The 12,776-nt window shown below is 34.9% G+C and overlaps 1 pseudogene; it reads left to right on the forward strand.

Moving 5' to 3' along the window:
• Positions 1 to 11,970: 11,970 nt before the first annotated feature.
• LOC136317331 (phosphatidylethanolamine-binding protein 1 pseudogene) lies at positions 11,971 to 12,516 on the forward strand (annotated as a pseudogene).
• The last annotated feature ends 260 nt before the right edge of the window (positions 12,517 to 12,776 follow it).

Consider the following 12,776-nt stretch of genomic DNA (forward strand, 5'->3'; position numbering starts at 1 on the left):
TTTTGAGCAAGGCTCACCAGGTTGAGCTCAAGGTCACTGCTTTGAGCAATGGGTCACTAGGTCTGCTGAAGGCCCATGGTCAAGGCACATATGAGAAAGCAATCAATGAACAACTAAGGTGCCACAGTGAAGAATTGATGCTTGTCATCTCTCTCCCTTTCTCTCTCTCTCTCTCTCTCTCTCTCTCTCTCTCTCTCTCTCACACACACACACACACATACACAAAAGAAAAAAAACACCAAAAAACAAAAAGGAAAATATAATTTAAAAAAATACTGTTTAGGCAGACTCAGCAACACCTTGCACTCTTAGGGTTGTGTCCTTAAAAAGCTCCAGCTATGAGAAAGTTGGGTGGAACACACCCAAACACAAGGGAGGGACTGAGGATCCTAATTGACTGCGTACAGCTCGCAGGTCAACTGGCAGTCACCTCCTCTCACTGATCTCCTCCAACAGTCTCATTAGCTTCCTTTCATCTAGAAGAGTTCCTCAAGTTTTCTTTAAGTACATTGAAATTTTTAAGGAATATAAAGCATGTATTTTATAGATTTTCCCCTCATTTTGGGTTTCCTCTTGCTTAGATATATATACACACATATTTCTACTTGCTTAGATATATATATACATTAAATACACATACATATGTACATGACCACACATGTACATATATACATACACATATATGTAAAACAATTAATGAGAAACTTTGAGAAGAAAAATGTTGTTAAAATAAGTATATTAAGGCCTGACCTGTGGTGGCGCAGTGGATCAAGCATCGACCTGGAATGCTGAGGTTGCAGGTTCAAAACCCTGGGCTTGCCCTGTCAAGGCACATATGGGAGTTGATGCTTCCTGCTCCTCCCCCCTTCTCTCTCTCTCTCTTTCTCTCTCTCTCTCTGTCTCTCTTCTCTGAAATAAATAAAAATAATTTTAAAAAATACATTTAAAAAAAGTTAAGTAGCCCTGGCCGGTTGGCTCAGCGGCAGAGCGTCGGCCTAGCGTGTGGAGGACCCAGGTTCGATTCCCGGCCAGGGCACACAGGAGAAGCGCCCATTTGCTTCTCCACCCCTCTGCCGCGCTTTCCTCTCTGTCTCTCTCTTCCCCTCCCACAGCCAAAGCTCCATTGGAGCAAACATGGCCCGGGCGCTGGGGATGGCTCTGTGGCCTCTGCCTCAGGCGCTAGAGTGGCTCTGGTCGCAACATGGCGACGCCCAGGATGGGCAGAGCATCGCCCCCTGGAGGGCAGAGCATCGCCCCATGGTGGGCATGCCGGGTGGATCCCGGTCGGGCGCATGCGGGAGTCTGACTGTCTCTCCCTGTTTCCAGCTTCAGAAAAATGAAAAAAAAAAAAAAAAGTTAAGTATATTAAGAATTTAAAATACTACGTTGTTTACTACTATAACAAGAAAAAATAATTTGAGAAAAGTACATTCTGCCATACGTGAGAGCAAGGTAAACAAAGAATACTCTAAGATGAATAATGGGGATGTGTTAAGGTCTCAATTACTTTCCAGTCAAAATATGGTTTGTCTCCTGTTGTAAAAATTAAAGTTCTACTTTTCATTATTTACTCAAAAAGAACAAGAAATTCTTCTGAACCACAAATATTTAATAACACTAAGAAATGTAACACTTAATGATCGAGCTTGTTAAATACAGTGTGTCCATAAAGTCATGGTGCACTTTGACCGGTCACAGGAAAGCAACGAAAGACGATAGAAATGTGAAATCTGCACCAAACAAAAGGAAAACCCTCCCAGTTTCTGTAGGATGATGTGGCAGCATGTGCACATGTGCACATGATGACGTAACACCATGTATACAGCAGAGCAGCCTATGGCCATGCCAGTCGAGATGTGGATGGTACAGAGGAAAGTTCAGTGTGTTCTGTGGCTCGCTAAATTTGAATCCGTGACCAAAGTGCAACGTGAATATCGGCGCGTTTATAACGAAGCGCCACCACATAGGAATAACATTACTCAGTGGGATAAGCAGTTGAAGGAAACCGGCAGTTTGGTGGAGAAACCCCGTTCTGGTAGGCCATCAGTCAGTGATGAGTCTGTAGAGGCTATACGGGATAGCTACCTAAGGAGCCCTAAAAAAATCTGTGCATGAGCTCACATCGAACTGCACTGAGTAGGTATGAAACTGGGAGAGTTTTCCTTTGATTTGGTGATTTCACATTTCTTTTGTCTTTTGTTGCTTTCCTGTGACCAGTCAAAAGTGCACCATGACTTTACGAACACACTGTATATCTATTCTAATGAATTATACTGCTTTAGTTATTTTAGACTTTAGATTCTAGAAACTATGTTGATTGAGAGAAATTGATATTTTTCAATATTCTTTAAACAAAACATTAGCCTTTGGATAATAAAGCCACTGCTATATACACACTCATAGGTAGATAGATAGAACATGTGTCTATATTATATATGAATTTATAATTTTATAAACTTTATAATTATGCAAGTTAGAGCCTCTTAAAGGCTGCTTTGTAATGCAACATTTATTAAGATTCAAGAGCACAAGTGCTGGGACAAAACGGCCTCAGTCCAATTCTGTTGCTACCATGTCTAGCTGTGTGGTTATGCTCCTTGGAATTCAATTTCCTTATCTGTAAATTCAATATCATAATCATCCTTCATTTAGTTTCTGTGAGAAGCAACAGGATCAATAAAATAAAGCACTTAGAATAATAACTACATCACAAGAAGTACTCAATATCTGTTAGTTAAGGTCAATATTTTTTATGCAAATGCTACAGGCAGTTTATGTCTACCTTTCACCTTTAAACACTGTTTGAAATAATAAATGTCTTTAACAAATTCAATGCAAATGCAGTGCAAAGCCTTGTTCTTCCACATTGTTCACTTGATAAAGTCAATGAGTACATGTACAGGTTAGTAAGTGCAAACATCGATCATGGGTCTGTTGCTTATTTCACCACTGTTCATGTGCACATGTTAAGCTTATCTGCTTGCCAGATGTCAAAGTTCAATGGATTCTCTTAAAAGAAGAAATAAAATGGATAATGCTAGACTACTTAAGCACATAGGCCAAATCCTTAGGTAGAAAAGGGTATGTGCAATTTCAAAACTATGGCTCTCCACAACTTCTGAATAGACAGTAATTGTGAAATAAATTGTTACATAAAATTATATTTATGCATACTGTAAATAATTGCATAATATGCATATCACATACATGTGAAATACAGAACAATATTTTAAATCATCTGGTCCAGTTTTATGGAATATATAGCTATCTGAAAGACGCACTCTTTCACAATTTTACATACTTGATATAAAATCAGAAAATTATCTGCTATTGCCATACTTTCCTATCTACATTTGTATTATAGTGAAAAGCACTGTGGCAGAGTTCAAAGTAAACCAAAGATACATAAAAATATTTTTGTCCTCATTATATAAGATATAAGACATATGTAATCTGGTACTTCATTCATCATTGACACCACTTCAAATGGCCTCATAATTTGAACCATGAACAATCAATAAGGTGCTTGCATGTAATAAATGATTAATTCAAACATAAATTTAAAAACATAAAAAAAAATCTGTGACTCATCTTTACTTTTTACCTACCTGAACCATATCAGTAGAAGTAATCTTGTCATTTTGTCCCACAAACTTAAGAAAATATGAACATACATGTAACTAAAAAAGAGATTGAATCATTAATAAAAAAAAAACTCCCCAAAACAACAAAAGGATAAGATGGCTTCACTGGTGATTTCTAACAAATTAGAACTCTTGCACATTGTTGGTTCGAATGTAAAATATTGCAGCTGTAATAGAAAACAGTAAGTTATTATTATTATATTATTCTCATTATTTTATATTATTATATATTATTAATATAATATATAATAATATATAATATGTATTATAATATATTTTAATATATAATATATAATACCTAATAATAATATACAACTTATATTATAATACACTATTATAATATATTACAAACATTTATATTATAATATATATTATAAAGATACTATAATATATATTATACAATACTGCCTGTATATATTATATTTATATATACATTATAATATATATTATATGTTATATATATTACATCATATTACATATTATAATATATATTATATATTATATAATAAATAGTTACCATTTGGCCCAACAACTGCACTCCTGGGTATTTATCCACAATTATTGAAATCAGGATCTTGAAGAAATTCTGCATTCTGTGTTTAATGCAATATTTTTTAGAATACCTACAAGTGAAAACAACCTAAATGTCCATCAACAAATGAACAAATAAAGAAAATGTGGTATAAACATGCAATGAAATATTATTCAGCCATGAAAACAAAGCAATTTTGTTATAATATTACCACTTGGATGAATCTTGAGGATATTATGCTTAGTAAATTAAGCCATTCACAATAAGACAAATGCTGCATGATTCCACTAACATGAAGAATCTAAAATAGTCAAAGTCATCAAAGCAGAGAGTAGAATGGTGGTGAATGGTGGTTGCCAGGGGTTGGGAGAGGAGCAAATAGAGTTGCTGTTCAATGAGTATAAAGTTTTAGTTATGCAAGATGAAAAGTTCTAGAGATCTGCTGTACAACATTGTGCATATAGTTAACACTACTGCGCTGTACCCTTACAATTTAACATGGTAGGTATATTATGTGTTACCACAATAAAAAGTATAACAAACCCTGAAAGAGGACTGAAATATTACAAAGCTAAACAAGAGTAATAACAACACGCATGCCACACATCCTTACAAATACTTTCTAAGTTCAAAGTGGTAATGCCTTTGAAGTATTTATTTAGAGAGGACAAGCATTATTTGCCAAATTTGCATTAAAATATTCAAAATATATGGCACCTTTTCAGAAAAACAAGTTTTCCCAAAAAAATGTCCTGAAATTTGTTATCCTGCATGTATGAGTAGCATCATTCAATTTCATTTAGGAAAAAAAGGCAAATGATTAATTTATCTTGACTTTTTTTATTCTAAGAAATACAGATGTATTTTCCATTTCTAAAATTTTACTCTTATGACAGATTTCCTCTATGACAAGTATTTTGAAAAGTAGAAAACAAACATCCAGCTATAATATGTCAAAAGAAGATAAGTTTATAATTTCCTTTAACTGTGAGATAATTTTGGACTTATACATAATTTCATAGTGTCTCCTGTGAATTTATTTATAAAAGTACACCAAAAATCTCTCAAAAGTGGAATCATGCATTTCTATATTCCACTGTGTTCTCCAAAGTTTTCTTTATAACCACTGAAATGTTCATTCTTTTACCTTCTGTTCAAGTGTTCTATGAAGATTAAAGCTTAACTGCAGGACTTCAGGTTAAGCAACAGGGAATGAAATAGCTTGGGAGACAGAGGTGTGTGAAAACATAAGCCATTTCTACAGAAGTACAGCAAAGCAGTAGGACTGAAAATTGAAGCTGAATGTAGCTTCTTAACTGACACAGTAGACTTTTGCTTCATACATCCAAATCACTTTTAGAAGATGTTTTGCGAAAGAATTCTGGTGTCAGAGAAATTATTTAAAACTTGGAATAAGGCAAAAGCATAGACAGCTCATCTGCTCAATGTCAAATGGCAGTAAAGGCCACCCAAGAATTACGTAAGAGGATGTACTTAGTTCAATTTCAATCTTTTAAAAAATAAATCTATCTGTATGTATGAGAAAAAATTGAGTTGAATAAAGTTAAGTTCACAATTATTATTTTTAGATTTTCATGAAAGACTTGAATTTACTTGCAGAATTTTAGACTTATACTGGCGATCATTAGGCTATATTGTGAAAATAGTCATCAAAAAAGAAACTCTTGACCCCCGACCAGGGGATTACTATTTCTATTTCTCCTAAAATAGTCTATATATTCTTTAAAATACACATATTAGAAAGTAATCATACTTTGAGTGTAAAACTTAATTGGATTAAAATTTTAAGAAGAGGGTGGCTTGTCATACTTGTCTCTGGTCCTTGGTTTAAATTTTTAGAGTAGAGATATATTCAGGTATTCACATAATTTCTCATCATTCGATTTTATCAAAACAAGAAATACTTATTTAACAGATATGTTATTGTTCTTTCCGCCCAACCACACACTCACAAGGGCAGAAATGGCATGCCTTAAAAGGCATGATAAACAGCACAACTGGTGATGGGATTCAGCAGGTTCACACCAGTTCCGCAGAACCGATACCTAATTTTTTGCTGAGTTTGGCGAACCAGTTGTTAACATGGCACTTGTAATCAGGGTTCTCTCTAAGGTGGGACCTTGGACAGTTGCCCAATGTGGAAATCACAAATTTATACTCCTTACTCTTTTTTAATGTTCATCTGTGCAGCAGCGTATTCTAAGTGCCCGTAGTGATGTTCGTTCTGTCCATAGGTGAAAAAAGTTGCAAGTGAGGACACCAATCAAGAAGCAATATAGAAACACCTTAAATAACAGTTTTATTGTTTTTTGTTAGGATTAATATTTTTTCATTACTATTGTAAAACTCTTTCTTATAACATAATCTAGTTTTGTGTACCTTATTAATTGTTCTTATTTAAGTATTAAATGCATGATATATGTAATAAACTACCTTTTGGTATATCACTTTTTTATACTTAAAACCATCATTAGGTCAGAGAACTAGTTGTTAAATTATTTGAATCTCACCACTGAGCACAATTAATTGAAAACAGAAGACATTTGATAAAAGGTTTTTAAAATTCATACCTAAATATAAGCCTTATGAAACTTCCAAAATGCATTAATATTAATTGACAAGAATCATTTCAGTCTACACTTGTCATTGATTACATTAATGTTCAATCCATCTTTTTAAGTCTCTCAATGTATTTCTAAATATAAGTATACTAAATATAAAATATTGGGATTTAATATTCATGTTCCGTGTCTTTCATTTCTTCCCAAAATTAAGCCTTTAAATGAAGTTGTCTTTTTTTAAATATATATAAATATTTCAGCCCTGGCAAGATAGCTCAGTTGGTTAGAGCATCATCCCAAAGCAACAGAGGTTTCCAGTTCAATCCCCAGGCAGGGCACATACAGGAATGTTCCTGTCTCTATCTCTTTCTCACTCTCCCCCTTCCTCTCTGGCAAAAATCAATTTATTTATATATATATATATATATATATATATATATATATATATATATATATATATATATTTAAAAGGTTAAAAGCAAAAATAGATTAGACAAGAGTGAGCAAAAGTCTACAGTTATGTATGGATAATAATATTGTACAAAAATAATAAATAATAATACAAGAACAAAATGTTTTATGTACTTAGAACTATAAATCTACTTTTGTTCCCCCCTGTATTAAATAAGCTGAGTTTTTTCTTTTAAAGAATAAACTGGTCAATTTGCTTGAGATTTATGTTTAAGCTTTTGCTATTATCGTATGATAGAATTCTCCAAGTGAATATAAGAAAACACATAAAATAAAAATATTAACCAGAGAGAAAAATTTTTTATAAAAAAATTTAGATAAATATAGGAGCTTAATATTCTACCTAATTCATCAATATTTAAATATGCTTTATAATTGACAATTTGATTTTTTAAAGATTAGTATTCTAATAAAAATAATTAAAATATCATAACAAAGATACTTATTCACACACAAAAAATTAAATGAGAGTAGGGGGGATACAAAGACAGATTTCCGCATGCACCCTGACTAGGATCCACTCAGCAACCAGTGTCTGAGGCCAATGCTCTGCCCCTATGGGGCCATGCTCACAACCGAGCTATTTTTAGTGCCTGAGGCAGAGGCTCCATGGAGCCCTCCTCAGTGCCCTGGGGCCTATGCTCTCAAAACGATCAAGCCATGGTTGCAGGAGGAGAAGAGAGAGAATGGAGGAGAAGTGGATGGTCACCTCTCCTGTGTGCCCTGACCAGAAATTGAACCAGGGACTTCCATAAGCTAGGTTGATGTTCTACTGCTGAACCAAATGGCCAGAGCCACAGATTTTTTAAAAAAGCTTACTCTTGTATTCACCCCACAGTTGATAAATTGCTTTTGCATTTAATGTCTCTTTAATTTTTATCCCCACAGGGTATTAAACAATTTGGACAAGTAAAATTACCACTATTTTTCCATTATGGATAAATAATCTTAGGCACAAAATGTGACAGTGACTTACCTCAAGATTACTGAGCAATCAAGTGGGGAACTAGAACTTATTCTCCAGTTCAGATCCTGTATAACAGGGTCTAGAACATAGAGTTTATGTTTAGAAATGTTTTATCATACCACATTACCTTCTTTAAAAAATTGGTCATTTGTCTTTCCCCTCACACATTAGAGCATGTAATTCTTCTATTTTATTCATAAATAATAGTTAAGATTTTGTACAGAGTCAAACTTCCTTTTCACTTATGCTTGGAAATATGAACAACTGTTTGAATGCACAGGTGAAACTTTTCAATCTGTGTATAAGAGAGCATTCTGGTAATTCTAAGGATAAGAAAATTAACTCAATTTACCTTTGCAAAGGGAAACTGCTCTGGGAATTATTTAAGGTGGATAAATTACATAGCTTTCCACCTACAGGCTGTCAACAATAAAAAGATTAAGATTTCATTTGCAAGCTTTGTCTTTAATGTAAAATGACAGTAATTGACATTTAAAAACTGTATTGTACAATACTCTACATGACACATGCAGAAACTTGTATAACTCTTGCACATATCTGCTTCACTTGTCGATTACAAGATCTGGAGTGTTTTAATAGTTGAATCTTTTAAATATTTTCTATGAAGACATGGAAACATTGCTTGAGATAATACTCTAGACAATCTAATTAAGGACACAGAGTACAATTGTCCACAGGGATTAGTTCCAGGACACCCTGCAGATATCAAAATCTGCAGATGCTCAAGACCTTATATAGTGACCTACTATTCGCATATAACCTACACATGTCCTTCATTATGCTTTAAATCATCTCTAGATTACATTAAATACCTAATACAATGTAAATAATTGTTATACTGTACTGTTTAAGGAACAATGACAAGAAAAATGAGTCTGTATAATTCAATGCAGACACAGCCATCATAGGCCTAACTACATAAGACATGTCAGCAACATTTATTTCCTGAATATTTTTGATCCATGGTTGGTTGAAGCCATGGATGTGGAACCCATAGATATGGAGGGCTATTTATATTACTTTGATTTCTGGTCCTCCTTTAAAACTGAGAGAGTTAGTACTCCTAAAGTGTAACGTTATATGAATCAGTTACCCTATTTGCATAATTTGCTTTTCAGTGCAAAGTAACAGGTCTTGACCCAGATTATCTCAAAGTGAATTGTCAGCAGTCCAATAAAAAATTGAGCAGATGGATGTCATTTTTCAACATTAGGCTTTCTTTGACAATAATTATTCTTGATGTCCTAAGATAATAAGAATCAGTAGGAAGAATTCATCAGGCATTTCTTACATAAGTATGTTTATAGTTTACATAGAAATAGAGGATGATGGACAAAAAAGAAAAAGGAAAATCTTTCCTAATTTCATGAAAGGAGTTTGAGTATAAATACATACACACACATATGCACATATCAGTTGCCTGATGTCTAAGAATATAATATATACCTCTTTGCTAAGCATGTTGGAATATCTCTCGCTTTTATCTGGTGTGCAAGTTTGGACAATTTTCATGTCCATGTTCCAGCTTCTATATATTATATTTTTGAAGGAAAAAAGAAAGATAATCATATTTTATAAAGAGCAATCTGTCTCTTCAATTAATGCTCCATGCTAAATTTGAAATGTACATCCTACACACCAGTCTAGTTACAAAATAATTAATTTGATTCAGATGTTTAATTAAGCATGACAAGAAGGCTTTAGTTTTAAGTTAAGAGGGGAAAAATGAAAGAGTTGCCTTGGAAAAGCCTGGAGCACATTTTGCAGAGCATCTTGGAACAAACAGTTTTAACTAAAGACTTAGCCTATTCCTCTGATGACTTCATTACCAAGTCAAAGTCTTCAGACACACAAAGCTTAAAATAGAGAATAGTCTAGTAGCTAGATGTAGGTCACATAGAATTTGAATTTTATGATCAAGTTTTAATAAGTATCTTTAATTAAACAGGTTTTTCCTGAGGAACCAAAGAAAAAAATAGTGCCTCATTATTTATTTTTGAACCATCATTTCCTCATTCTATGTTAACTAAAGGACCTTTTATTTATTGATATTATTATGATTTCCATAGTCGACATGTACACTGTGTATATATTAACTTTGTTCATGATCTATCGTGTTGCACAAACTCTCTTCGTTGATGTTCAAAACTAGAAATAAAGCCAAGTCTTAATGCCCACCACTGACATTTTGCTGCAGGCAAAAGAACAAAACAGTTAAGCTTATCATGGTGATTTATTTTATTTTAATTTCATTTACAAATTTACATCTGCCCTCACGCGGAATGGAGGGAAATTGGGGAACATTCACAGAAATGGCATAAAATCAACCTTAAATTTTCTAAAACACAGTAATTTTTAGACAACCTGTAATAGCTTTTCTTTTCTAAATTTTCATTTACAAGAATACTTTGTACAGAATAATAATCTCTGTTAAGAAGTCAGGAAACATGAAATTGGCTGACAAATGTTCTCATGCCCTAGATTTACAGCAATAGCTATGCTCAAAGTTGAGAGGAGTTTTTAAACAGGCAGAAACTTCATACAAATTCTCACAAATTAATCAATGATACCAAGTCAAAGGCTAAATCTCATTCAGTAATATTCAACTAAGGGGAAGGGTGGTAAAAGTCATGGAGGTGGTGAAGGGGCATGACATGATGTTAAAATCTCAGGCTAAGAAGGATGTTTCAAATCTTAGTGGATTTCTTATATGCGTTCTCTCTCCATCATGGCCCTCTAATGGCCAGAGAAAAGCCACTGTAGCTAATGGAAGAAGGTTGTACCTACCATATATTAAATAATAGAAAAAATACTTATGAATTATTGTTCTATTGGAACAGCTATTCTTGGTATAACAGTGGTTTTTGTGGCCATCCTATCCTCAAAAACGCCTGAGGATTTGAATCTAGTGCAATCTTCGTTGCAACACTAACCCCAGGAATTTATGAGTGTATATGAGATCCAAGAAAGTCCTCCTGAGCCCTATGAATCAGACTAAGTACCTTCATTGTCAAGGTGGTTTATCAAGTGATGTGTAACTAATAGTGAGAAGATGCAGTTACACCAGAGAATAGAGCTATTTCTTTACCCTGAAAGAGCTACATGACTGGCAAGTTACAAAAGTTGAAGAGCTCTCTGACCCAGTGAGTTCCCTAAAGTAATCTGTGCCAACCTCATGTAACATGATCACACATGTTCTAAGAATGGAGTGACAGGGGTACTGAAAGTTGTGTTATGAATCACCAGATTACCAAAACGTTGTTGTCCACGCTGTGCTGCTGCCTGTCTAGTATCCCTTCTTAAAATGAACTCAACTTGATGTTGGGTAAAGCGTGCTATGTCTCATGAGTTTGACACTCTCTGTTGATCAGAGTGTACATTCTACACATTGATTTCATTAAACTTCCATTTCAAAATGTGCTTCTTGTTAGTATAAGTCTAGTTGCCTTCTGCTTCTCTTGCTGTACTTTTGGTTTTAATTCAAAAGCCCCTGCCCTTTCTTCTGTACCTTAAGCATGTACATTTGGCACGTAAGTGGATAGATCAAAGTTGTTAGACCTATACACATTTGGATTTGCACTCTAGGTCTGAAACTCAAGGGCTATTTTATCCTGAGAAAATCAAATGATTTGTTGGAGCTTTAATTCTATATCTCATAATGTTATTTAAATTATATGACATATACAGTCAGTGTTGTTGACCTGCACCTGGTCTCCCGCGTCTCTCCCAGTTGTCCTCCTACTCGGCCCTGTGATGCCTGTGGACCTGAAGCCTGTGAGCCTGCAGAAAGTGGTCAAACAGCTCCAACACCCAGTGCAGGTCAAATACACAGGGCAGAGGCTGACAAATTGGGCAAAGTGGTGACCTCATTCAGGTTGAACCGGTTCACCAGTATAACATAGGATGGCCTTCCTCCAAGTAAACTTTACACCTTGGTCTTGACAGATCGGGATGCTGAAAGCAGAAAGGACCTCAAATATAGGGGATGGCACCATTTCCAGGTGGTGAACATGAGGGGCAATGATATCAGCAGTGGCAAAGTCCTCTCTACTTGTATGGGCTCTGGGCCTCCAAAGGGAACAGGCCATCACCACTATGTCTGCATGTTTTATGAGTGGGGCAAGCCACTGAAGTGTGACAAGCCCATTTTTAGCAACTGAACTGAAGACCATGGTGGCATATTCAAGGTGACATCTTTCCACAAAAGGTATGAGCTAGAGTCCCAGTGGCTGGCATGTGTTACCAGGCAGAATGGGACAATACGTGCCCAAACTCGATGAGTAGCTGTCTGGGAAGTAGGGGTAAGCCAGGAGACAGACCTCAACCTTGGAGCCCCAAGCAGTATTCTCAAGTTCAGTGATGCATGTAGATTTATCCTCTTCTTTGTTCTCATTCTCACAGCCCAGACTTAAGCAGATAGAGGTTTTGGGTGACTATTCCTTCTGCCTATCCTTTATAATTGTATAGGGTCACACACCCCGGTTTATGTTTTGATCAAATTTGAACTCCATATGGGGGATATTTTGTTACTATGATGTGGTCATCAGATTGTTAATATA

This window comes from Saccopteryx bilineata, chromosome X (genome assembly GCF_036850765.1).
Source record: "Saccopteryx bilineata isolate mSacBil1 chromosome X, mSacBil1_pri_phased_curated, whole genome shotgun sequence".
Classification (NCBI taxonomy): Eukaryota; Metazoa; Chordata; class Mammalia; order Chiroptera; family Emballonuridae; genus Saccopteryx; species Saccopteryx bilineata.